Here is a 24,518-nt window from a genome sequence, read left to right as displayed (position 1 = left end):
AGTCAAACAGTACAGGGAAAGAGTATAAAATAAAAGATAAAATCACATGCAACTCAAAGGGAGTAATATATTTAATGACATGTCCATGTGGACTCCAATATGTAGGGAAGACTTTTCGTTGTCTTCAATTGAGAATAAATGAACATCTGAACAATATTAGAACAAAAAAGAATAACCACAATATTCCGGTTCATTTTGCTAAAGTTCACAACAGTGATCCGGCGTTATTAGAATTTGTGGGAATCAAACTGATACATAAACCGTGGAGAGGAGGGGACTGGGATAGTGCAATACTAAAGGAAGAAGCAAAAACTATATTTGAGTTAGATACCCTAGTCCCAAAAGGACTAAATATAGATTGGGAATTACATCCATTCCTTAAGAAATAGTCTATAGATGAAGAAATAAACCCTTAAAGGTTGAAAAAGTTTTTAATATTTATGTAAAATAAAATTAGTAGGATAGATAAGGCACTGTGTTGTTTTATGTCGGGTGTTTTTTGGTGTTGGTATATGTTAATAGAGTATGGACCCAGACCTTAGAAAGGAATCTACTACGTGGAACAGTGATGATATTGAATAACCTTTATATGGATATGTTCCAGATAAGGCTGGGTTAAAAAAGTTCGAATAAACATATAAAAATTACGAGTTGCAGAGCTAACTCTATGTGACACTTGTTATAAATTAATTTGATCACAACGTATGCTTTGAACCAAAAAGCATGAACACCAGCGTGATCATACTTGTATAAAGGAATAACTGAACAGTGACAGGAAGTAGGAGAAGCGGCCAGACGCCGGGCATGACGGCGGGTTACCATGGTGACTAGACGCACAAGAACCTGAATGAGAGGAAATACAATTACGTCAGGCACGGATCACCATGGAAATAGGACTCGGAGGATCGAGAGAAAGAGGAAGCGCCATGACGTCAGACGCTGCGGTGGCCGAAGAGAAGCGGGTCACCATAGCAACAAGACGCCATGCACGGACTTAAAACAGCGGGGAAGAGACGTACTCGACCATCCTGAGGAAGCCTGTTGAAGGCGAAACTAGTTGATCACAGAGACGTCCAGTTTCATTGTCTGCCGGCAGACACCCGTGGTTTATGGACTCCGTGTAATTTGAAGTAAGTGACCCTTCAAATACTATACAAGGGATTGCTATACCCATTGGACTCTGAGGATATGAACCTGAACTGACTATTATTAAGATTACTGCTCACTGTTTGCACTTTGGTCAGAATCTGTTTATTCACTTGGCCATTACTCCAGTCTGGGAGATATATGACCACACACCCTGCAATAGAGACATCTGAAATTATTGTGCCACAGCTCTGTGAGTAAAACGCTGAGGAGAGCGTATCATAGATCTATATGTTATATGTGTGTTTTGTTTTGTCTTATTTAATTTTCAGTATACCGGTATTAGGACACACTAGAATTATTTTTAGGATAATTTTATGAATAAGAAATGATATACATTTTTTAAACAATATTCTTAATAAAAGAATTTTATTTGCCAATTATCAACCCTGTGTGATGTTTGATGCTTGAATATAATTTTTAATTTATTCTCTATAATTTTTAGCGCTGGGAGATATTTCTTCTTTTTTATGTGTTTTATTATTGGGAAGATAGTGGAATCCTCCCCATTCTCCATAGCAGCTTGAAGTCATTTAGTCAAGCAGTAAAAGCGCAGTCCTCAATTCTCCCTTGTTTCAAGGCATGACATTTATTGTACAAGATTATAATGTACTTAGTACCTCATCATCAACATCCTCAGAGTAATTACTTAACAGAGGAAGTCCTTCTAAAAAATTGTTTTGTGGGGGCACAAACAAACCATTAATTTCAGCCACAAGTGGCTGTTCCTGTCACTGAAATGATTGGTTTGTTTCTGTGCATGTCCTGTTTAATATATACAACATAAGGATGGATGGGAAGGCCCAAGGACAATTCCATCTTGCACTTTACTTTTTTGCATTATGTGCTCTTTGGAGCATTTTTGGGCAAATCTGATAAAACTGTCATCCTGTCTGCCACTGCAGTGCCACTCTTAGATGTACCACCTACTTCTGTCTCTTAGCTTAGTCATCCAGCTACCTCGGTGCAACCTTTTGGCCTAAACTGGATAAAAACAATATTGTGAGCTGTGAGATGTTCAAAATAGACTGGAAATTAGTGGAAATGAATGTTATTGAGGTTAACTGTAGGAACATAAACACCCCTAAATTCTGTGATTTTAGCTGTTTTTATTATTATTATTATTTTTTAATTAGAACCAAAACCAAAACACACAAGGCCGCTTTTGGCAAAACCAATCCAAAACCAAAACACGAAAAAACAAAACCAAAACCAATGTACCTTTTAATATCGCCCAGATATTATTAAATCGCACCCCCTCTTCTCAAAATAATACTGTATTATTGCATCCACCCCCTTTTCTATAGTCACATACTCTTGAAGAAGCCATGCTAATCTCTGTACAAGCCAATGTGAAGGCCGGAGCTGTGAGGAAGATAGATGGAAGAGTTGGAAGGGAGGAGGAGGAAAGCAGAAAGAAGGGGCGACCCCTATAATATTACAAGTCAATCTCTACATTATAGTTTCCTCTGACTGGTGGCAGGTGGGCCTACTGGGGCCTGCCAGGCCTACATCAAAGGCATAGGTAATATAACAGGTCATCCAGCCCTAAGCTCAGCAGGGCCCATTCAGCACAATAGCAAATTCCTTTTCTAGAACCAGTAGAGGATGGTCGCTTATTTATGCCAGTTGCTGCAGAGAAAGTTCAATTGCAACGTCTTCTTTATTATTGGTAGTTGATAATGCTGCAACCTTACAATACCCACAAACTTTTCTAAGGTTGCTGAAGGCTGGCGTTAAATTATGATTCGGATTGGGACCCCTCGGACCAGCCACACTAGCTGGAGAGTGTATGACGCTTGTTAATTCTTCTCCTCATGCAGAGTACTGTAACAATAATTATTATAATACAACAACTAGTAAAAAAAGGAAAATAGACCTGGCACTGATAGATATATTTAGAAACACCTGTTAATCCAGCCGCTACCAGACAAATGCAGGTGACTGATAACTGAGTCTGAATGCTGTAAAACAAATGCAGGAGACTGATGTAGGAGTTCTAAGGCAAATGTAGGAGACAGTTGACCGAACCAGGAGCTGAACAGAGAAAAGTTATTAAGTCCATGCTTAAATAGTGAGAAGTTCATATTATTTCTAATAAATATTTAAATAGCCAGCGTTAATATATGCTGAGGACGCAAGGCACATCTTATTACCATATACGATAAAAGTGCGCTGTACGTCGCAAACACTACATCCCTTAAGAGAAAACAAGCAATCGCACACAGTGGCTGAGGTCCAACGCTCAGAGATGTATATATGTGATATTAAAAGGATATGCATACAATATAACACATGTACAATATATATATATATATATATATAGTTATAATATATATAAATATGGTTACAGAGATACAATTACACAAGAAGCAGTTGTAGTTACAAAAGAATCCATTACAGCCAGCATACATCACCCTGTCCCATGCTCAGTGAACAGTCGTCTCCATTTTAGAATCTGCCCCAACAGCAACGAAACAACAGCAAACAGAAAAACAGCACTTCTTGGGTGAGGGGAAATACCTATATACTGTGTATTTGGGGGAAGTACATGTCTGGGACTGAGTCTTCTGTTATTGGTCCAGGGGAGGGAAATCTCTCATTCATGATGTGTTATTTGTCAGTTCATATGCAAGCAACGTCCAGCCTTGAAGAGGGGTTAGCCATGCTGTCTTCCAGGGAGATTCTTTCGTTCAATTTAGAATTGTGGCTACATATACTTATATTTAATCATAACTAATCATTGCAATATGCTACAATCTAACCACAGCTATCAAATTAACACACTCATTCCTTTGATCATTTTGACACCAAGCATGACATGTTTATCTTGTTCCGTTCCAGTAATACATATATATCTGATGTTATAACTCTCTTATATAAATACATTATAATGTCTGGTGCTTGACATGTTTAATTTATGTGTTGTATGAAATATGTGTTGAATATATCTTTGTGGCTTGTCTGTGTGAATGCGTAGGCTACCGTATATAGCTGTGCACGCTGCGTGTATGCATTCGCACAGAGACCCATCTGTAATATTGTGTATGTAATATTTTTTGTATGTAATGTGTATGTAATATGTTTTTACTTCGACAGTCCACCCTTTGACAGTAGACAATAACTGTCATAACTGTCACACTAAACATAATTACAAAAAAATATTTTAAACAATAATCGGTGACCTAGACACAAGTATGTATTCATTTTGCAAATCAGACATTGACTATATTTGGGGAAGACAGGGAGGAGGACGGGACATCCTCTATATGTACTCGGTGGTCACAGGACCACTGGTTGGGTGTGGGACGACATTTAACCTATAGAGTATACTGGGACAGTGCTATGGCCTGTGATGTCTGATTTGAACGAACGTTGCACACATACATGCACCTACGTCTTTGTACACTGATGTTCGGATTCAATAGAGGTTTTGCTGGGTAGAAGGAGAAAACAAACAAATCGTGAAAGAGACATATCAAATTTTCATGGTATATATTCCTATCACTCCCTGAACATTGTTTCCATTTCTGGATTGTATGCTAGGTCTGTTTCATCATTGAACAAGGGTTATTATTCAGGTAGTGTCCTTCCTAGATAACATAAACGTTCGGAGTTCGGTGAGAGCCACTCATAAACTTTTTTTCCACATATATTAATGAGCTCTTTATCTGCTATGTGTGAATAAGCCATTTTCTGATTGTTCCTGAATTACCTCCCAATTTCCTGAAATTGGTGAGATCTAAACAAACCAGGGATTTATCTATGGTACGCGTGGATTTTAAGACTAGGGGGTCTAGTTATAGTATATTCCTTGTCCACCGGTGTGTCCCCCTCCATTTAATTCAAGTACCTCAGCTAACTCTAAAGAATATGGCACTAATCCTGCATTATTTGGTTTTAGAGGTACCTGTGAGCACATCCAACATTCCGTTTGGTTTAAGACCTTACCCACTAGTGAGTGGTAATCACTAAAGGGATGTCTGTCAAATGCTGCCTTATTGCTAGATTGACATCTCTGGATGCACTCATCTTCAATTATGGGGTCACAATAACTACAAAATAGAGTATTCCTCAGACAATAGCCTATCACGTTACCTCCGAACTCCGTAACTACTAGACCTTTGATTTTTCTCTGGCTTTAACAAAGTTATAGGCTGATCCTGGGATCCTATAAAGACATCACTCCTTTCTCCAGAACCAGTTCCAGTCCCACACTCGACTCCTCATGAAAACCTCACAAAAATAGAATGTCCTGAAAAAAAAATGTTTGTCAACGGGAAAAAGAAAGATAGAACAAAACAAATCTTGCCCATAGCAAATCCATTACAACGACTGGTCTTTCTGTAATCCTTTAGTACGCTCAGGTAGTGTACAACAGTGCCGCCTCTCAGTCTTCACGGAACAGACTCTTGGGTGATACTTCTGCGATCTCACTCCCTTTGTGAGTTCCTTCCGGACTACCGACTTTCCTACGATGGGAATCGTGGACCCAAGTCTCTCTCTCGGCTACTTTCACTGGGATCGTGCTGTCAACAAAACTTGGTACGGTTCTTCCCAGCTGTCTATTAGGCAACTTGAGCGTAAGAACAATTACACAGTCTCTTGGTTAACAATAGAGACAGCTAGTAGTTGACATACCAGGAATCAACAGTTTCAAGTTCTTTTGTTAAGTTCTCAAATGCTGGCTCATCTCGATAAGGTACTGTACTGTCACCTCTTTAGTGTATTTCTGATCATGGTGTTGATCGATGATGACATGAGGTTGTCTTCCAAAAAACAAAACAAAAAGCAAATCAAAAATGTCAAAGAAGGTGATTCGTTAAGTGGGTATCTAGGAGTGGTTCCGATGCTACATAACACTAGTGGCAGTGTCTATGACTACTATAGTCCAGTTTCAAGCTATCACTTTGCTCCTTCTCCTAAGGATACCATATCTACACACAAATTTCTGCACAATTTTCTTTGCGGTAAACACAGCAGTATTTGTGGCGGTAGGAAATGCCTCTACCCAGTTTGAGAAAACATCAGTGCACACCAATACATATTTCAGATTCATATTCCTGTACGAAGTTGATTTGTATTACCTGAAAAGGTCCGTCTGCAGGAGGAGTATGGGATGGCTCCGTCGGTGCTATCTTACCAAATGTTCTCCCTCATGCAAGTAAGCCAGGTAATTGCTTTCATGCTTGCCTGAGAAGAGAACCCTGGTGCACGCCAGTATGGTCTTACCAATTTGCACATACCTTCCCTACCCTAGGTGAGTCAGACCATGTGCCGCCTCAGCTAGGCCTGGGATATACATCCTGGGGGCCACTGGCTTACCTTGTCCATCTCTCCAGAGTCCCGAGGACTCCTGACCATACCCCTTCGCCTTCCAGACCTCATTTTCCTGTAGGGAACACAAATTTACATCTCAATTTAATTGTGTGTTTGCAAATGTAGAGTACCATGAGCAGAACTAAAAAAGAAAAAAAACATCTCTAGAGGGAAAAAGAAAGAAAGAAAAAATATCAGGTCTGCGTTCACTAACGGGTTGTCACTTATGTCTGGTCTCGTAGTACAGGTCTGATTCAGATATTGCATACCATCATGCATATCAGTGTCTATACAAAATTTTCCTTCACCAGTATTCTCATCCTCCAACCTTTGTGCATTGCAAGGCACACTGCAGTAATATTGGTGCCATCGTGCTGGTGAGACATACCGGGTTTGAGCAGAACTTTGAAGGACCAATACGGCATGTGGTGTATGAACTGTCAAATCATGTACAGTACTACGTCCCAGGTATTTGACCCTTGTCCTACACAACTATAGTTTATCCCCTGAGACCTTGTGTCCTGTCTGGAAGAGACGAAACAGAAACTGTTTTGTATCTGCCAGTGACGACTCAAATTAATCAGCGCACAACAACAAGTCATCAACATATTGTATCAGCAACTACCCATTCTCAGGCTGAAAAGACTGTAAACAGTCATGTTGGGCTTGGGAGAAAATACTCAGGCTGTCACTGAAACCTTGGGAGAATTGGGTCCATGTATTGTACTCCCGTGTGAACGCAAAAGATGAAGAGGAAACTGTGAAGAAAAGCAGAATAGAGGTTGGTGACAGATAAGTTTGTAGAGGTGGAGAGGATTTTATTAAAATGACAACTGGATTGGGCACTATGGGGAATTGATTAACTACTTGGTCTACCCCCCTTAAAGCTTGTGCTTGCTGTGTCACTACTGGGACTACCTCAGCCATCAATCCAGTGTCCTGTCCATCCTAAATTCATAGGGAACCTGGTATCTGTGAGATAATTTCCTCTACCTGTGATGGACATGAATCTAGAACAGTGGAATGCAACATTAGTCTTTGAGGAGTATCTAACATACCTTGTACTTCCTGAGCGGGAGTACAATATATGTATTTCACATTTCAATTTACATAACAAAATCTCTGTCAATTAAGTTAGTCAGGGGTGACTGCTGCTAGGAAAAAAAAGAAAAGGGTTTAGCATCATAAAGGCCCAATCGTAACTTCTGCAGGTTTTGTGATAGGGTAATGTTGCACTTCTCTTGTTCCTCCCATTTGCTGAATGAGTGTTTACCGGTGATCTTATCCTGACGGAGAAGTTTTCTAGTACTGCAAAAAAAACACAAACAAGCTTCTAGGTCATGCGAAGTATTCATTCAATCCTTTTCATCCCGTATTAAGGGTCTGTACATAGGTGGTCATTCCGAGTTGTTCGCTCGCTAGCTGTTTTTAGCAGCCATGCAAATGCTATGCTGCCTCCCACTGGGAGTGTATGTTAGCTTAGCAGAAGTGCGAACGAAAGGATCGCAGAGCGGCAAAAGCTGCTGAACCCCTCCATGGTGCTCAGTAGCGGATCTTGCCACGGGGAAGCAGGACTTTTGCCCGGGGCGCCGCCTTCCGGAGGGCGCTGGCGCCATCCGGAAGGCGCCGCACCGTGGCAAGATCCGCCACTGCTGCCCGCTGTGTCCCCCGTCCGCCTCCGCTGCCCGCTGCCCGCTGTGTCGCCGCCTCCTGTGAAGGGAACTAGACGCGTAGCGTCTAGTTTCCCTTCGTGGAGTGTACCTTTGCTGAGCGGTGCGCGATGACGTCATCGCGCACCGCTCAGCAGTCAAGCGGCACTAGTAATGTACAGGGGGCGTAACTGACCACGCCCCCTGTATTAGGCCACACCCTGTTTCCTGCCCGGGGCGCCGAGCGGGCTTGAACCGGCCCTGATGGTGCTGACCTGCCGGCCGGGGTTAGTACATTAGGAAAATGTGGTAAACGGGAGTTACCACATTTTCCGTTTAGTACATCCTGCCCGTATGTTTTTAGTTTTAATTACATGTCATGGGTTTGAGTGCTGAAGCAGTTTTATAACATCATGTTCTAAGGGTTTTTCTGCAGCAGGGTACATTGGTTTCCACAGAGAAACATCGGGGTGTAGAGTGGATCTTGATCCAGAGGCACCAACAGGCTAAAGCTTTAGCTGTTCCAGGATGCATAGGGGCTCTATAACCCTGCCTACAGGCACTGAGAGCTCAGTTTCCAGTTGGTACCTGAAGCAGAAGGTCACTTAACAGGAGGGCTGCACTTGGCAGCCCTGAAAAGCTTTTCTGAAGAAGATTTCTACTTCTCTGGCTGGGTTGTCAGTGCTGTATGACAGTGTGACATTCAGCGCTGCGGCTCCATCACCTTCCAAACGGCGTCGCATACTCCCATGGCCTGGTTCCCGGGTACTTGCTGCTGAGACGTCCCGGCTTCGGCACAGAGTGGCAGACTGCTCTCCTGGTTAGTGTGGCTGGCATGGGAAGGAGGTAAGAGGATCCCCAGATGGGACACGCCATTAAATCGCGTTCCATCCGTGACATAGGGAGACGGGTTGTGGCGCTGGTGTGGACACTGTCACTGGGCAGGGACCCCACTAGACCACCAGGGCAATGGAGCACAGGTCGGGTATACTAATGCCCCATTTAATAAGGCTCACTAGTACCTGGGGTGGAAGTCCAGCATAGGGGAGGCGGCACTTGACCTGTAGCCCCTTCACCGGCCCAGGGCGCCGTCTCCTCACAGATTTCCCACCCTGAAGCTGCCTCACACTCTCCCTCACTCCCTGACTGAGACGCTGGGCTCCATCTTCACAGCATAGCTGCAGCAGGTCTCCGGGATTGCAGGGCAAAAGTTCCCTTGTAAAGCCGCCTGTATACAATGTTGAGAATTTACAAACACTTAAGTATCCTACATGTCTTAGAGACAGTGTTAGTTTAGAAAAGTGTACCTTACAGAATATATTGTACAAGTATTCTGATATATCCTCCGGTCACTGACCGCGCTGTGATATATACATAGATATACTAGTCCAGTGCAGCTTTATTGTGATAATAATTTCTGCATTGCCTGTGACTGTGTGTCTGTATCTGCTGTGTGGTTTCACTCTCAGTGTTTCCCAGATATAACTGTCACTATATTCTGTACCCTGGGCTAGCTGCATCTGGGTCTTATAATATAGTATTACACAGTATTTTATTCTGCTGTGTTACAGTCATGTAATACCAGGTTTTATCTACAGGTATTGTTTTGTCTGGCTTAATCACAAATTGTCCCTGTGGTTAATCCGCCTTGGGCGGAATTTGTCTAACCAACTGCCGCAACTAAATCAGTCTCTGGTTAGACAGAAATCTACCCCAGGTCACTCCCGTGTTCCTGGGCCCTCTAAGCAGACTGCTTCCTTGTCACAATCTACAAACCTCTCTGGCGTTTCGTTTGAAGAGGAGGGGGAGCATACGGTCCTATCAGACACTTAATCCTGTGTTACTGCTGAGGATTCTTCCTTGCAAATTGATGTCCCTGTCTTGGTGGTTGCTCTTAAGCATATCCTGCAAATCACTGATGAGGATTCCACTACCATGGCTAAGAAAACTGATAAGTTTAAACAGCAGACGGTGGTTAAAACTGTTTTACCCCATTCTGATCATCTAGTGAACATCAGGTGGGAACCCTGGTCTTATCCAGGGAAAAAATTCCCTCTGCATAAACAGGCCTTGGCTCGATATCCTCTCCCTGCAGAGTTGTGTAACAAATGGGAGACTCCACCACCGGTGGATTTGTGACACTGTAGAAGGGATACTACAATTACTTGTCTTACCGGATATACCTTGACTGATGTCGACCACTTTTCTTCTCAGAGAGGTAAGTATCACCTTGGCTCATGTGTTCGTGATGAATAACCAACAACAAATGCTTAACTGCTTCAAATTTACTTAAAGCAATAATGGTTTGTGGAAACTTTAGCCTTAGGTAGGCTGACCATAGGACAATTGCACATATCAGGTAAGTACTTTAGCGTAGCAAAACACTTTCCAATATTCCATATCACAAAACACGTGAGATGAACGTTACTTCTATAACCATAAACGCTTTTCCTTTTTTAGTGTTGTTAATACTGTTAGGCAAGGTCAGGTGACGCACCGGGTAAAGTGGCTCTAAATAATGCTCTACCTGTAAAGTAGAGAAATAAGTCTTGCTGCTTCTGACTTAGCGTAACAGTAGCACTAGAGTTGGTTAACCGATTGTCAATAACACCATAACTTTCACACAATATAAATACCGCAACACAATAATCCATGACTGTATGCAATGTATCACCCCAACACCAGGTACTCTCTTATTCTATCACTTAAGGACGTGAATTCAGAAATCCGACCTGTGCCCAGATTTTCTGGTAGGGCTTCATCGTGAACGGTTTATTCCAAATCAATGTGCAAAAGTCACCGTGGACAACAAGCCCGACTCTATCCAGAATTGAAGTAATTATAATCACTATCCACGGGAAGGCCTGGGCTAATCAAGGCTCAATACCTATCTCCTCAATACAAAGCAGATGATTTTGAATTTATTGGTGGCCGCAAGCTGGCACTGGTTTACTGGTTTTCCCAGCTTAACTTCAATATAGGCATTTAGAACAGTTCGGTGAAATTGACAAACATTATACTGTCCCAGTAATTGGGATTAACAGTTTGTTTCATAAAAAGATCCCTGAAATTAGTAATAAAATACAGAGATTACCTGTCGCCACAAGGAGTCTGAATTGAGCCACTGACAGATGTTCCCCTTTCACACACACTGTTCTCACAGAGGGAGCAGTTCCCTATAATTAGGGCACAAGGAGGTTAGCAAAGTCTTGGGAGCCTTCCCAGTGTCCCTCTTTCAGCTCAAGAGACGTTCATCACTGGCTGGTGGATACAGGCATAAATTGAGTCAAAGCCTCTAGAGCAGCGGGGACAGTCTAGTGAGGCTGGGTAGTATTAAGTCTTACTGGTAGAGGTTATGGCTACCCCAGTACCTGTGTGTCTGCTGCCATTGCCAGCTCCTGCCAGTCGCGTCACCGGTCATACGATGCGCTGCGGTCCTCTGCTCTAGGAGTCACCTCCTTTTCGCCACGCTCACATGCAGCTTATCTCCTCTCCTGGGCTAGTACGGGTGCAGCGGCGTTGCCATACTCAGCCGATCACCAGAACGAAGAAAAAACTCGTAATACCGTGAGTAAAATACCAAACTTCTTAGCAAATTTACTTGGCGCAGTCGCAGTGCGAACATTGCGCATGCGCAATTAGAGGAAAATCGCTGCGATGCGAAGAAAATTACAGAGCGAACAACTCGGAATGAGGGCCATTATGTTTGATTCAGATTGGATTGCTTATCTGTTAAGTAAATTTAAAGAGCATTTAAAAGTTGATGCATAGGTATGATATAGCTGTGTTAGCATGCTGCATCCTATTCGCATACTGCTAACATAGGCCTGAAATAGCAAAGCTTTGTTCGCGCTGAAAAAGCAGCGTGTGGAAATTCTTGTTATCATGCAGTGGGAATTGTCCATTTGGGCGACTTCCGGTGCTTGTATAATTTGTGATTTATTTGTGACAAAGGATAGAGTGTTTGTATTAAGACCACCATTTTGTCCAAGCACATGGCTTGAAAGGGGAGGAACAGTGGCCATTTTAGGTACGTAAGGTCACTCTCTATCCACCTAGCTAACAGCTGACCTCCAGCTGTTCCTTAAGAGCCATTGTTAAATAATCTGTAGCCTTTGTCACAATGTAAACAAAATATATACAAATCCAACACCATTTAAAAGCTACCAATGAATTTAATTAACCCATGCCATAGTCAATTATAAATAGTGTTTCAATTGGGCCTAGAGAGAGTAATAGTGAGATAAATACTTAGCTTGATGTAAAAATTACACACAGATGATACAGTTTTTATTTTTCCATGATTTGTGTTTTAGACTGGAAGGTACTGAGTGTGAAATCACCCCTCTGCTTGTTACAAGGGATAAACAATTGAAATGTTAATGAACCTGTTCAACCACTCTGGAACCAGGGAACAGCAAGCATGTGAACATCTGTTGATATGCAAATTAATGCTGCTGTGGAAGCCACAATCAGTATATGTGTATAAAGAATATGTGCTGTGGGGGGGTTTCATTAGAGTCAAATATATATATATATATATATATATATATGTCAATAGAAGAAGAATGGAGTGCGCAGGTGTGAGTAAAGTATTACAAATTCATTTATTGGACAGTAATGCTCACATACATCTTAGCTTTTGAAAATCAGCATGATCCGCCGCTTATCTGCAGACATCCACGGGTGTCTCCCTCTCGTATTCACTCGGAACGGTGTACCACACAACGCGGTCAGACGCTGTTCATCCGACACACCTGGACAAGACTTTCAGACGTCTCACACGTCTAACGCTCCACAAGCCACGCCCAACGCGTTTCGTCTACGGACTTCGTCAGTCCGTAGACGAAACGCGTTGGGCGTGGCTTGTGGAGCGTTAGACGTATGAGACGTCTGAAAGTCTTGTCCAGGTGTGTCGGATGAACAGCGTCTGACCGCGTTGTGTGGTACACCGTTCCGAGTGAATACGAGAGGGAGACACCCGTGGATGTCTGCAGATAAGCGGCGGATCATGCTGATTTTCAAAAGCTAAGATGTATGTGAGCATTATTGTCCAATAAATGAATTTGTAATACTTTACTCACACCTGCGCACTCCATTCTTCTTCTATTTTCATGCACATTGGATCCAGTGGTTCTGGCCCCAAAAAAGGAGGAAGCGGCAGGATACATCTTAAAGGACTCAGTGTTGTATGGACACAGACTGTCATTGACTGATACTAAGTTCAAGGTGGATGTGGATGCGCAGCTATTTTTTGTTTTGTTTTATATATATATGTCATATTACTATTATTATATGGATATATGTATATTTATATCAATATATGTTCTGCAAGATAGCTATCCAATCTGAATCATAGCATTTAAATTATAGTCAATAGCCATATCATATTGAAGTGTTTTAAAATTTATTGTTAAAGTGTTATTGTTAACGAAAATTCGCAAAACATTTGCATTTCATAAGTGAAGCTCCGTTCCTGCCTAAAAGTTTAGGTAGCACGTAGCGGAAGCTTTCCGGCAGTGGACTACCGGTGCTCAAAGGGAACGTGGAAGCATTTATCTAACTGCTACAATACAAGTACAGTGTTTTTATTGTATTACTAGAGTTGGGTAAGAGAGTGTGGCAAGCTGCGTGCAAAGGTACGCAGCGATATACATTTGCATATGCAAGTATACACGTGTCATAGTACAATACTACGTGGACGCGTATACAGTGACGCACGGGTACACACGTGGACGCACAGAAGGCAGGAAACGTGAGTGCACATTTACGCAAGCGGAAGTTAGCCCCATAATAGAAATTGATTGTTAAGGTGGGATAAAACACATTTTAACAGGTAACTATCCGATTTTAAAGCAGATTACTATAATACTTTGAAGTGTAATACCTTTATCAATCACTGGTAAATGACTTTTTTTTCTGTACAGAAAATCTAAAAGTGTGGGCTGTTGAGAAGCAAGTGTGAGTGCATTGAAGCCCAGGACAATTCGGGATCCCGTAGGATGAGGCACTGAGTTAGCAGAGGCTCAGTGGCGTGGAGGCTAGCGACCTCACATATTAATTGGTATTGAGGCACGTAGTGTGTGAGTTTAAAGGTAAAATGTGCGGAGGAGCGTGATTTTTGGTGTTACGCTCCGGCTGTGGAGCACAGCTTGTGAATTCGACTCCCGTGATCTTAAGGCGTATAGATAACAAGTATCTTTAAGCTGTGCGATTACGCGGTGTAACGTGATACCATATGAGTAATTTTGCGCAATTGCGTCATCATACACACTGTGTTAGCATACACAGATGTGATTTGTGTAAAGTAAAGGAATTTTTCGCTGACTCTTTCTCAGGAAATCTTTCTGGTGGACATTCATTGGAAAGGGTGATCGATAAGTTGTTTCTCACCCAAGAAAATTCCAGTGGATAAATACCAAAAAGATCAGGCTTTCAACCTCCACTGAAAAAGGTGGGGTATTGATTTATTGCTGTTAATACTTCATACTTCCAGTGCTGAGGGGTCTGGTAGGGTCCTCACTGGGTACGCAGGAAGTCACTACAGGAGTGGGCCATGGTACTGTCCAGAGGAGCAGGAGAGGGTGAAAAGCGCTCAGAAGAACTTTTCACCATCGTCTCGAGTGGGCCATTTGGTGTTTGTGTTTAAAAAGTCCACAATGGGAGCCAAGCGGGCACGCGAGAGGCGTTCAGGAGCCAGGGTTCAGGCTGAGGGGCAGAGGCCGAAAGGGTCCGTGCGGTATATTAGGTGTAAGAAGTATGGACCTTACACATGGAGGATTTTTTTAATGATTGAGTACGTATGAATGGTGAAATATCATTTCCAGTGATTGGTGGTTTTGATCCTGAGGTATTGCAGGTAGTATGTTTAACCAAAGTCATATAAGAACGAAAACATAATAACTGTTTGAACTCATAGCAACAATAAGTAAGTAAAAAGAGAAAGCAAGTACACCACCATATGTGGATGTGGAAGCAGTTACAGCCAGTATACAAACTATAGAAAATAATAAAAATATGAAAAATTTGAATGTAACCTATATATGTACTAATGAATGTCAAAGTTTTATTTAGGAGGAGATGGTGACTCGACTCTGGTTTCAGCCATTTCTCATGCACTCAGAGAAGTATCCAACCGGTAAAAGAGGAGCTGTAGCCTGCAGGGTAAGTGGCTGAGACCAGTGGAACTAGCAAGTATGGAGCCATTCAAGTACATATATAGAAAGAAAGATCACAGGTAAATACTAATTCGGCAAATGGGAGTAACGAGAGAAGTGCAACATTTCCCTTTGACAAAACCTGCTGAAGTTACGATTGGGCCTCTATGATGCTAAACCTTTTTCTTTTCCCCTAGCAGCAGTGGCCCCTGACTAACTTAATCGACAGAGATTTTGTTGTGTAAATTGAAATGTGAAATAACAAGTTTTATGGTAAGAACTTACCCTTGTTAAAACTCTTTCTGCGAGGTACACTGGGCTCCACAAGTCTGGACAATGGGGGGGGGGTGTAGATTAGGATCTTGATCCGAGGCACTAACAGGCTCAAAGCTTTGACTGTTCCCAGAATGCACAGCGCCGCCTCCTCTATAACCCCACCTCCCAGTACAGGAGCTCAGTTTAGTTTTCCAGCCCAATGCAGTAGCAGGAAAAGAGACGACAACGGTTAGTAGCCACATACACCACACTCTCACGACAAGAGAAGTGTCAGCGGATAATGCCATATCAACCCAAAGAAGCTAAGTGCGACAGGTTGGGCGCCTTGTGGAGCCCAGTGTACCTCGCAGAAAGAGTTTTAACAAGAGTAAGTTCTTACCATAAAACTCGTTTTCTGCTGCGGGGTACACTGGGCTCCACAAGTCTGGACAATGGGTATGTCCTAAAGCAGTTCCTTATGGGAGGGGACGCACTGTAGCGGGCACAAGAACCCGGCGTCCAAAGGAAGCATCCTGGGAAGCGGCAGTATCGAAGGCATAGAACCTTATGAACGTGTTCCCGGAGGACCACGTAGCCGCCTTGCACAATTGGTCAAGGGTCGCACCAAGTTGGGCCGTCCAAGAAGGTCCAACAGACCGAGTAGAATGGGCCGTAATGTGAACAGGAGCTGACAGACTATCCTTCACATAAGCATGCGCAATCACCATTCTAATCCACCTGGCCAGGGTCTGCTTGTGAGCAGGCCATCCACGTTTGTGAAATCCAAACAAAACAAAGAGAGAATCAGACTTTCGAATAGAAGCAGTTCTCTTCACATAGGTATGGAGAGCCCGTACCACATCCAAAGACCGCTCTTTGGGAGACAAATCAGGAGAAACAAAAGCTGGAACCACAATCTCCTGATTAAGGTGGAACGAAGAAACCACCTTAGGTAAATATCCCGGACGAGTCCTAAGAACCGCCCGGTCACAGTGAAAAATCAGATAAGGGGAAATACAAGACAAGGCACCCAAATCCGGCACTCTTCTAGCAGAGGCAATAGCCAGCAAGAACACCACCTTAAGGGAAAGCCACTTAAGGTCAGCTTGAACCAAGAGGTTCAAATGGAGGCTCCTGCAAAGCCTCCAAAACCACCAAGTCCCAAGGAGCCACAGGCGGGATATAGGGAGGTTGGATACGCAACACACCCTGAGTGAAAGTATGAACATCAGGTAAAGTCGCAATTTTTCTCTGAAACCACACCGACAAGGCAGAAATATGAACCTTGAGGGAGGCCAGACGCAGGCCTAAATCTAGGCCCTGCTGTAGAAAAGCCAAAAGTTTGGCTGTACTAAACTTGGAAGCGTCATAATGGTTAGATGCGCACCAAACAAAGTAGGAATGCCACACCCGATGGTATATCCGGGCAGAGGCTGGTTTCCGGGCCCGCAACATAGTTTTAATGACCTCTTCAGAAAAACCCTTAGCTCTTAAGACGGAAGCTTCAAGAGCCACGCCGTCAAAGACAGCCGGGCTAGGTCCTGGTAGACACAGGGGCCCTGAACGAGGAGGTCTGGGCGTTGTGGAAGTAGAAGTGGACGCTCTGACGATAGGCCTTGCAGGTCTGAGAACCAGTGCCGTCTGGGCCACGCCGGAGCTATGAGAAGCAGATTTCCTTTTTCTTGCTTGAACTTCCGAATTACCCTGGGCAGGAGTGACACCGGAGGGAACACGTACGGCAGCCGAAACCTCCACGGCACTGCCAGCGCACCCACGAATGCTGCTTGAGGATCCCTTGTCCTTGCTCCGAAGACCGGAACCTTGTGATTGTGTCGAGACGTCATCAGATCCACATCTGGAAGACCCCACCTTTCCACGAGGAGTTGAAACACTTCTGGATGGAGGCCGCACTCGCCGGCATGCACGTCCTGACGACTGAGAAAGTCCGCTTCCCAATTCAGGACTCCCAGAATGAATATTGCCGATATTGCCGGTAGATGGCGTTCTGCCCAACATAGAATCCGTGAGGCTTCCTTCATTGCCAAACGGCTTTGAGTGCCGCCTTGATGATTTATGTAAGCCACTGTGTGTTAGGCGCCGGGGTCCGCTCGTCGGTGCGGCCCGGCGCCTAGCAACCAGGGACGCCGTGCGCGTACAGCCGCCGGCTCCCTGGCAACGCTAGACGCCGGGCGCACGGAGCCGCTCTGACCTTAGCAACGGGGACGCCACGTTCAGCCGCGTTCCCCGTTGCTGGGTCTGTCCTGATTACCTCATGGTGTGCTGGCCGTGCAGCATGCAAGCTGCACGGCATTTCAGTTGATTACCCTGTCTGGATTTTGATTGGAGGGTTCCTGAATAAAGGCACCCTCAGGACTCCTTACAGACGCCGGTGATAGCTTCCTGTTTGCCTGTGTCTGCTACAGAGAGTTTCCAGTCCTGCTCAATCCGGTTGTTCCTGTCCTCAGAGATCCTGTACTCGGAAGTTTGTCATCTGTTCCTGGAGTCTGACCGAGCACCTTTAACATCTTGTGGTGTTCGTGAGTCGCGGCTCAGCCGTGTGTTGCGGCTTGTCCGCTTACTGTTTATTATTTAGTTTACTTGTGTTCTGGAGCTTTTGCGGAGGATTCCGCTCCCACAGATCCACTCTGGTATCCAGCGGTGCTGGATAGGAGTAACGGATCAGGGGATCTTTGGTTGTCCTTTTCCCTGGCGGCTAGTCCGCACATACCTTTGGTTTAAGTTAGTTAGCTTGTAACCCCTGGCCTGGTTGCTTAGTCAGAGGGCCCCTTGTTATCACCCTGTCTCGGACTTCCCCTTGTCTCCCTTTAAGACCTGCGGGGGCATCGGGGTTGGGCAGACATAATCCGCCCTTCGAACGCGGCTGCCATGGGCTCAAGCAACCATAGTCTCGCAGGGGATTTCTGATAACACGGGCGAGACAACGGAGTTAGGGTGCCAGGGGTTACTAGGCTCTCCTGCTCCCACAACCAGCTTATTTTCCCTGTACTCAGACCTCTGCCATAAGATCTCCTCCGGTCTGGAGTACAGGAATCATAACATTATCACCGGCCAGACAAAAGAAAAAATTTTAATTAACAGGAGTTAATTTTTTCACTTATTCAGTTGGGAGATTTTGTCGGCCTCATGAATCCCGCCGGTATTGGGCCAAATCCTGGCCAGCTTCTAGTTAGTCAGATTCAAGAACTTACTCAGATGGTTCAGGATCTGTCCCTCCGGGTGAGGTCACAGGAAGATCTGTTACGGACTTCCCCGAGGGTCATCCCTGAACCAAAAATGCATCTGCCTGACCGTTTTTCTGGGGATAGAAAACAGTTTTTTAATTTTAAAGAGTCTTGTAAACTTTATTTTCGTTTAAGACCAGTCTCCTCAGGTACGGAGGCTCAGCGGGTTGGAATTATTATTTCTCTGCTTCAGGGGGATCCTCAGACCTGGGCTTTTGGTTTAAAGACAGACGATCCGGCCTTATCGTCTGTAGACGCCTTTTTAAAATCTTTAGGGCTATTGTATGACGACCCTGATAGAGAGGCGTCCGCTGAGAGTCAGTTGCGTGCTCTTAGACAGGGTAGGAATCCCGCAGAGAATTATTGTACGGAGTTTCGCCGTTGGTCGAACGACTGTGGATGGAATGACCCAGCTCTGCGCAGTCAGTTTCGCCTCGGCTTATCTGAATCTATAAAAGACAGTCTCCTTCAGTATCCCGCTCCTGAGACTCTCGATAAACTCATGGAGCTCTCTATTAAGATAGATCGTCGGCTCAGAGAGCGGAGGGCTGAAAAAGGGGCATCTGTCGGGTCTACTCCTTGTGTGCTTTCCATTCCTGTAGACATGGAGGAGCCTATGCAGATAGGTCTCTCCAAACTGTCTCCTGAAGAAAGAACCAGGAGGCAAAATTCTGGTCTTTGTTTATACTGTGGAGGTAAGGGACATTTTGCCCGTAGTTGTCCGAACAAATCGGGAAACTTCCTGACCAAGTGAATTGTGAGGGGGTTCACTTTGGTCTGCAGCTCATCTCCTCAAATAACTCACTGTTAGTTCCTGCTAAAGTTTCCTTTGGCAGCCTCTGTTCCTCGGTCTCTGCTTTTGTGGACAGTGGAGCTGCAGGGAACTTTATGGATTTAACATGGGCCAAGGCCTTAGGTATTCCTCAGTTAACCTTGGGTAGGTGTGTCACCATGCATGGTTTAGATGGGAGTCCCTTGTCCAATGGGGTTATTTCTCTAGGTACACCTCCTGTTTTACTCTCGGTGGGAGCCCTGCATTCTGAAAAGATTGAGTTTTTCCTTACTCATTGTCCAGCAGTTCCTGTGGTTCTGGGTCACCCTTGGCTGGCCTTTCATAATCCCATCATTGATTGGCAGTCGGGGGAGATCTTACAATGGGGTACCATCTGTAATAAAGAATGTATTACGCTTCCTATCCGAGTAGCTGCCGCCGTTCCTGCACCCATTCCTGAGGAATATCAGGATTTTGTTGACGTGTTTTCCAAGGGCAATGCGGATATTCTGCCTCCCCATAGGCCTTACGATTGTGCCATTGAGCTAATTCCTGGTGCCACGTTGCCTAAAGGAAGGTTATATGCATTGTCTGGTCCTGAAACTGTGGCCATGAATGAGTATGTGAAAGAAAGCCTTGGGAAAGGTTTTATCAGGCCATCTAAATCCCCTTTAAGTGCAGGTTTCTTCTTCGTAGAGAAGAAGGATGGTTCACTCAGACCCTGCATTGACTTTAGAGCTTTGAATAAAATCTCAGTAAAGAATACTTACCCTCTGCCGCTGATCTCTGTCCTCTTTGATCAGCTACGTTCGGCTGTGATTTTTTCTAAGATTGACCTTAGAGGAGCATATAACCTCATCAGAATCAAGTCAGGGGATGAGTGGAAAACGGCATTCAGTACTCAATCAGGCCACTATGAGTATCTGGTTATGCCATTCGGCCTGTCAAACGCTCCGGCAGTTTTCCAGGATCTCATTAATGATGTGCTCCGTGAATTTCTTGGAAGATTCGTTGTAGTCTACTTAGACGATATTTTGATATATTCTGACTCTGTAGAACAACATGTTACCCAGGTGCGTCAGGTGCTAAAGAAATTACGTGAAAATCACCTATATGCCAAACTGGAGAAGTGTGAATTTCATGTCACGGAGGTATCCTTTTTAGGGTACATTATTTCCCCTCGGGGATTCCGTATGGAACCAAAGAAGCTCCAAGCCATCCTTAGTTGGGCGCAACCCACCAACTTAAAAGCAATTCAGCGCTTTTTAGGGTTTGCGAACTACTATAGAAGATTTATTCACTCTTTCTCTGACCTAGTTGCTCCCATTGTGGCACTTACTAAGAAGGGAGCAGATCCTACCAATTGGTCATGTGAAGCTGAGTTATCTTTTCAGGCCTTGAAACAAGCCTTTGTCTCAGCCCCTGTCCTTAGATATCCCAACCCAGAATTGCCTTTCATTGTTGAGGTTGATGCCTCGGAGGTTGGAGTTGGGGCTATCCTTTCTCAGAAGGATCCAGATTCCCTTGAATTACATCCTTGTGCCTTTATGTCCAGGAAATTCTCATCTGCAGAATCCAACTACGATGTTGGTAACCGGGAATTGCTGGCTATTAAATGGGCTTTCGAGGAGTGGAGGCATTGGCTTGAAGGAGCGACCCATACCATTTCAGTTTTGACTGATCACAAAAATCTTCAATACATTGAATCTGCTAAACGACTGAATGCCCGGCAGGCTCGTTGGGCTTTATTTTTTACTCGTTTCAAATTCATTATCACCTTCAGGCCAGGTTCCAAGAATACTAAGGCAGATGCCCTGTCACGCAGTTTTCTTCCAGTTCAAGACAATAGTCCTGTTACTCCCATACTTCCGTCTTCAGTCATTCGGGCAGGCCTCACACAGGATGTATTTACCCAGTTAAAGCTGCTTCAACATCAAGCTCCTGGAAATACTCCTGCTGGTCGTCTTTTTGTCCCTGAGTTTTTGAGAGCTACTGTTTTGGCGGAGTTTCATGATAGCAAGGTTGCCGGGCATCCGGGAATCGCTAAGACTTTGGAATTAGTCTCCCGCTCAGTATGGTGGCCTGGTCTTTCCAAAGACATTAAAGAGTTTGTTTTTTCTTGTCAGGTCTGTGCACAGCATAAAGTTCCCCGTTCTTTGCCTATAGGTCAACTTATGCCCTTGAATGTTCCCCTTAGGCCATGGTCGCATATCTCCATGGATTTTGTGGTGGACCTCCCTCTGTCAGCCGGATGCCGAGTCATATGGGTGGTAGTGGATCGTTTTAGCAAAATGGCCCATTTCATTGCTCTTCCCCGATTGCCATCTGCCCAGGGATTGGCAGTCTTGTTCCTCCGCCATGTTTTCAGACTCCATGGCTTACCCACTGATATTGTTTCTGATAGGGGTCCACAATTCATTGCACAATTTTGGAAGTCTTTTTGTGCTTCGTTAAAGATGAAATTATCTTTAACGTCCGGTTATCATCCCCAATCCAATGGGCAGACTGAGCGAGTTAACCAATCTCTAAAACAATATTTGCGTTTGTACTCGGCCAAACTCCAAAATGACTGGTCTGAGTTTCTTCCATTGGCGGAGTTTGCTTATAATAATGCCTGTCATTCCTCCACCAATGTGTCTCCATTTTTTGCAGTTTTTGGTTTTCACCCCAGAGCTAATTCATTTTTTCAACATTCCTCTGTCTCCTCTCTGGCCCTGACCTCTCATCTTAAACTTATTTGGAAAAAAGTGCACTTGGCTCTCAGAAAAGCAGCATTCCGGGAAAAAAGATTTTCTGACAGGCTCCGGCGGCCGTGCACTTTTAAAGTAGGAGACAGGGTGTGGTTGTCGACTCGCAACATTAAACTTCGACAAACCTCAGCCAGATTGGGTCCTAGATTTATTGGACCATTTCTCATTATCAAAAAAGTCAATCCAGTTGCTTTCCGGTTACGTTTACCAAAAACTTTACGGATCGGAAATACCTTCCATTGCTCATTACTGAAACCATATGTTTCGTCCAGTAGATTTCCTCGTAAAATATCTCAGGGGAGATCACCAATAAATGTACAGGGTCAGCAGGAGTTCTTGGTGGAGAAGGTTCTCGATTCCAAGTTGTCCCGGGGTCGGCTTTATTTTTTGGTACATTGGAGAGGTTATGGGCCAGAGGAAAGGTCTTGGGTCCTGGATGAGGATCTTCATGCCCCGAGGCTCAAAAGGGCATTTTTTCGAGAATTTCCTCAGAAACCCGGCTTTAGGGGTTCCTTGACCCCTCCTCAAGGGGGGGGGTACTGTTAGGCGCCGGGGTCCGCTCGTCGGTGCGGCCCGGCGCCTAGCAACCAGGGACGCCGTGCGCGTACAGCTGCCGGCTCCCTGGCAGCGCTAGACGCCGGGCGCACGGAGCCGCTCTGACCTTAGCAACGGGGACGCCACGTTCAGCCGCGTTCCCCGTTGCTGGGTCTGTCCTGATTACCTCATGGTGTGCTGGCCGTGCAGCATGCAAGCTGCACGGCATTTCAGTTGATTACCCTGTCTGGATTTTGATTGGAGGGTTCCTGAATAAAGGCACCCTCAGGACTCCTTACAGACGCCGGTGATAGCTTCCTGTTTGCCTGTGTCTGCTACAGAGAGTTTCCAGTCCTGCTCAATCCGGTTGTTCCTGTCCTCAGAGATCCTGTACTCGGAAGTTTGTCATCTGTTCCTGGAGTCTGACCGAGCACCTTTAACATCTTGTGGTGTTCGTGAGTCGCGGCTCAGCCGTGTGTTGCGGCTTGTCCGCTTACTGTTTATTATTTAGTTTACTTGTGTTCTGGAGCTTTTGCGGAGGATTCCGCTCCCACAGATCCACTCTGGTATCCAGCGGTGCTGGATAGGAGTAACGGATCAGGGGATCTTTGGTTGTCCTTTTCCCTGGCGGCTAGTCCGCACATACCTTTGGTTTAAGTTAGTTAGCTTGTAACCCCTGGCCTGGTTGCTTAGTCAGAGGGCCCCTTGTTATCACCCTGTCTCGGACTTCCCCTTGTCTCCCTTTAAGACCTGCGGGGGCATCGGGGTTGGGCAGACATAATCCGCCCTTCGAACGCGGCTGCCATGGGCTCAAGCAACCATAGTCTCGCAGGGGATTTCTGATAACACGGGCGAGACAACGGAGTTAGGGTGCCAGGGGTTACTAGGCTCTCCTGCTCCCACAACCAGCTTATTTTCTCTGTACTCAGACCTCTGCCATAAGATCTCCTCCGGTCTGGAGTACAGGAATCATAACACTGTGGTGGCGTTGTCCAACTGTACTTGAACAGGACGGTTCTGAATCAAATGCTGGGCTAGGTTCAACGCATTGAAGACCGCCCGCAATTCCAGAATGTTGATCGAGAGGAGAGATTCCTCCTTGGTCCACCGACCCAGCAAGGAGTGCTGCTCCAGCACTGCGCCCCAACCTCTTAGACTGGCATCTGTCGTCAACAGACCCAGTTGAATATCCAGAAGGGACGGCCTCTGCACAATTGTCGGTCCAGGAGCCACCAGAGCAGCGACAGACGGACCTCCGGAGTCAAAGAGATCATGTGAGACCTGATCCGGTGAGGCAGGCCGTCCAACTTGGCTAGAATCAGCTTCTGGAGGGGGCGAGAATGGAATTGAACATACTCCACCATGTCGAATGCTGACACCATGAGGCCCAGCACCTGCATTGCCGAATGTATCGACACTTGCGGACGAGATAGGAAGCAACGAATCCTGTCCTGAAGTTTCAGGACTTTCTCCTGAGACAAGAACAACCTCTGGTTTTGAGTGTCCAACAGCGCTCCCAGATGCACCATGCTCTGAGCAGGGACCAGGGAGGATTTCTTCCAGTTGATGAGCCACCCGTGGGCTTGTAGAAACTGGACCGTCATATCCAGATGACGCAGGAGAAGATCTGGGGAATTTGCCAGGATTAACAAGTCATCCAGATACGGCAGTATCCTGACCCCTTGACGGCGGAG

This window comes from Pseudophryne corroboree, chromosome 9 (assembly GCF_028390025.1).
Source record: "Pseudophryne corroboree isolate aPseCor3 chromosome 9, aPseCor3.hap2, whole genome shotgun sequence".
NCBI classification, from domain to species: domain Eukaryota; kingdom Metazoa; phylum Chordata; class Amphibia; order Anura; family Myobatrachidae; genus Pseudophryne; species Pseudophryne corroboree.
The sequence above is the reverse complement of the archived record's forward strand: the minus strand, read 5'-3'. Positions refer to the sequence as shown.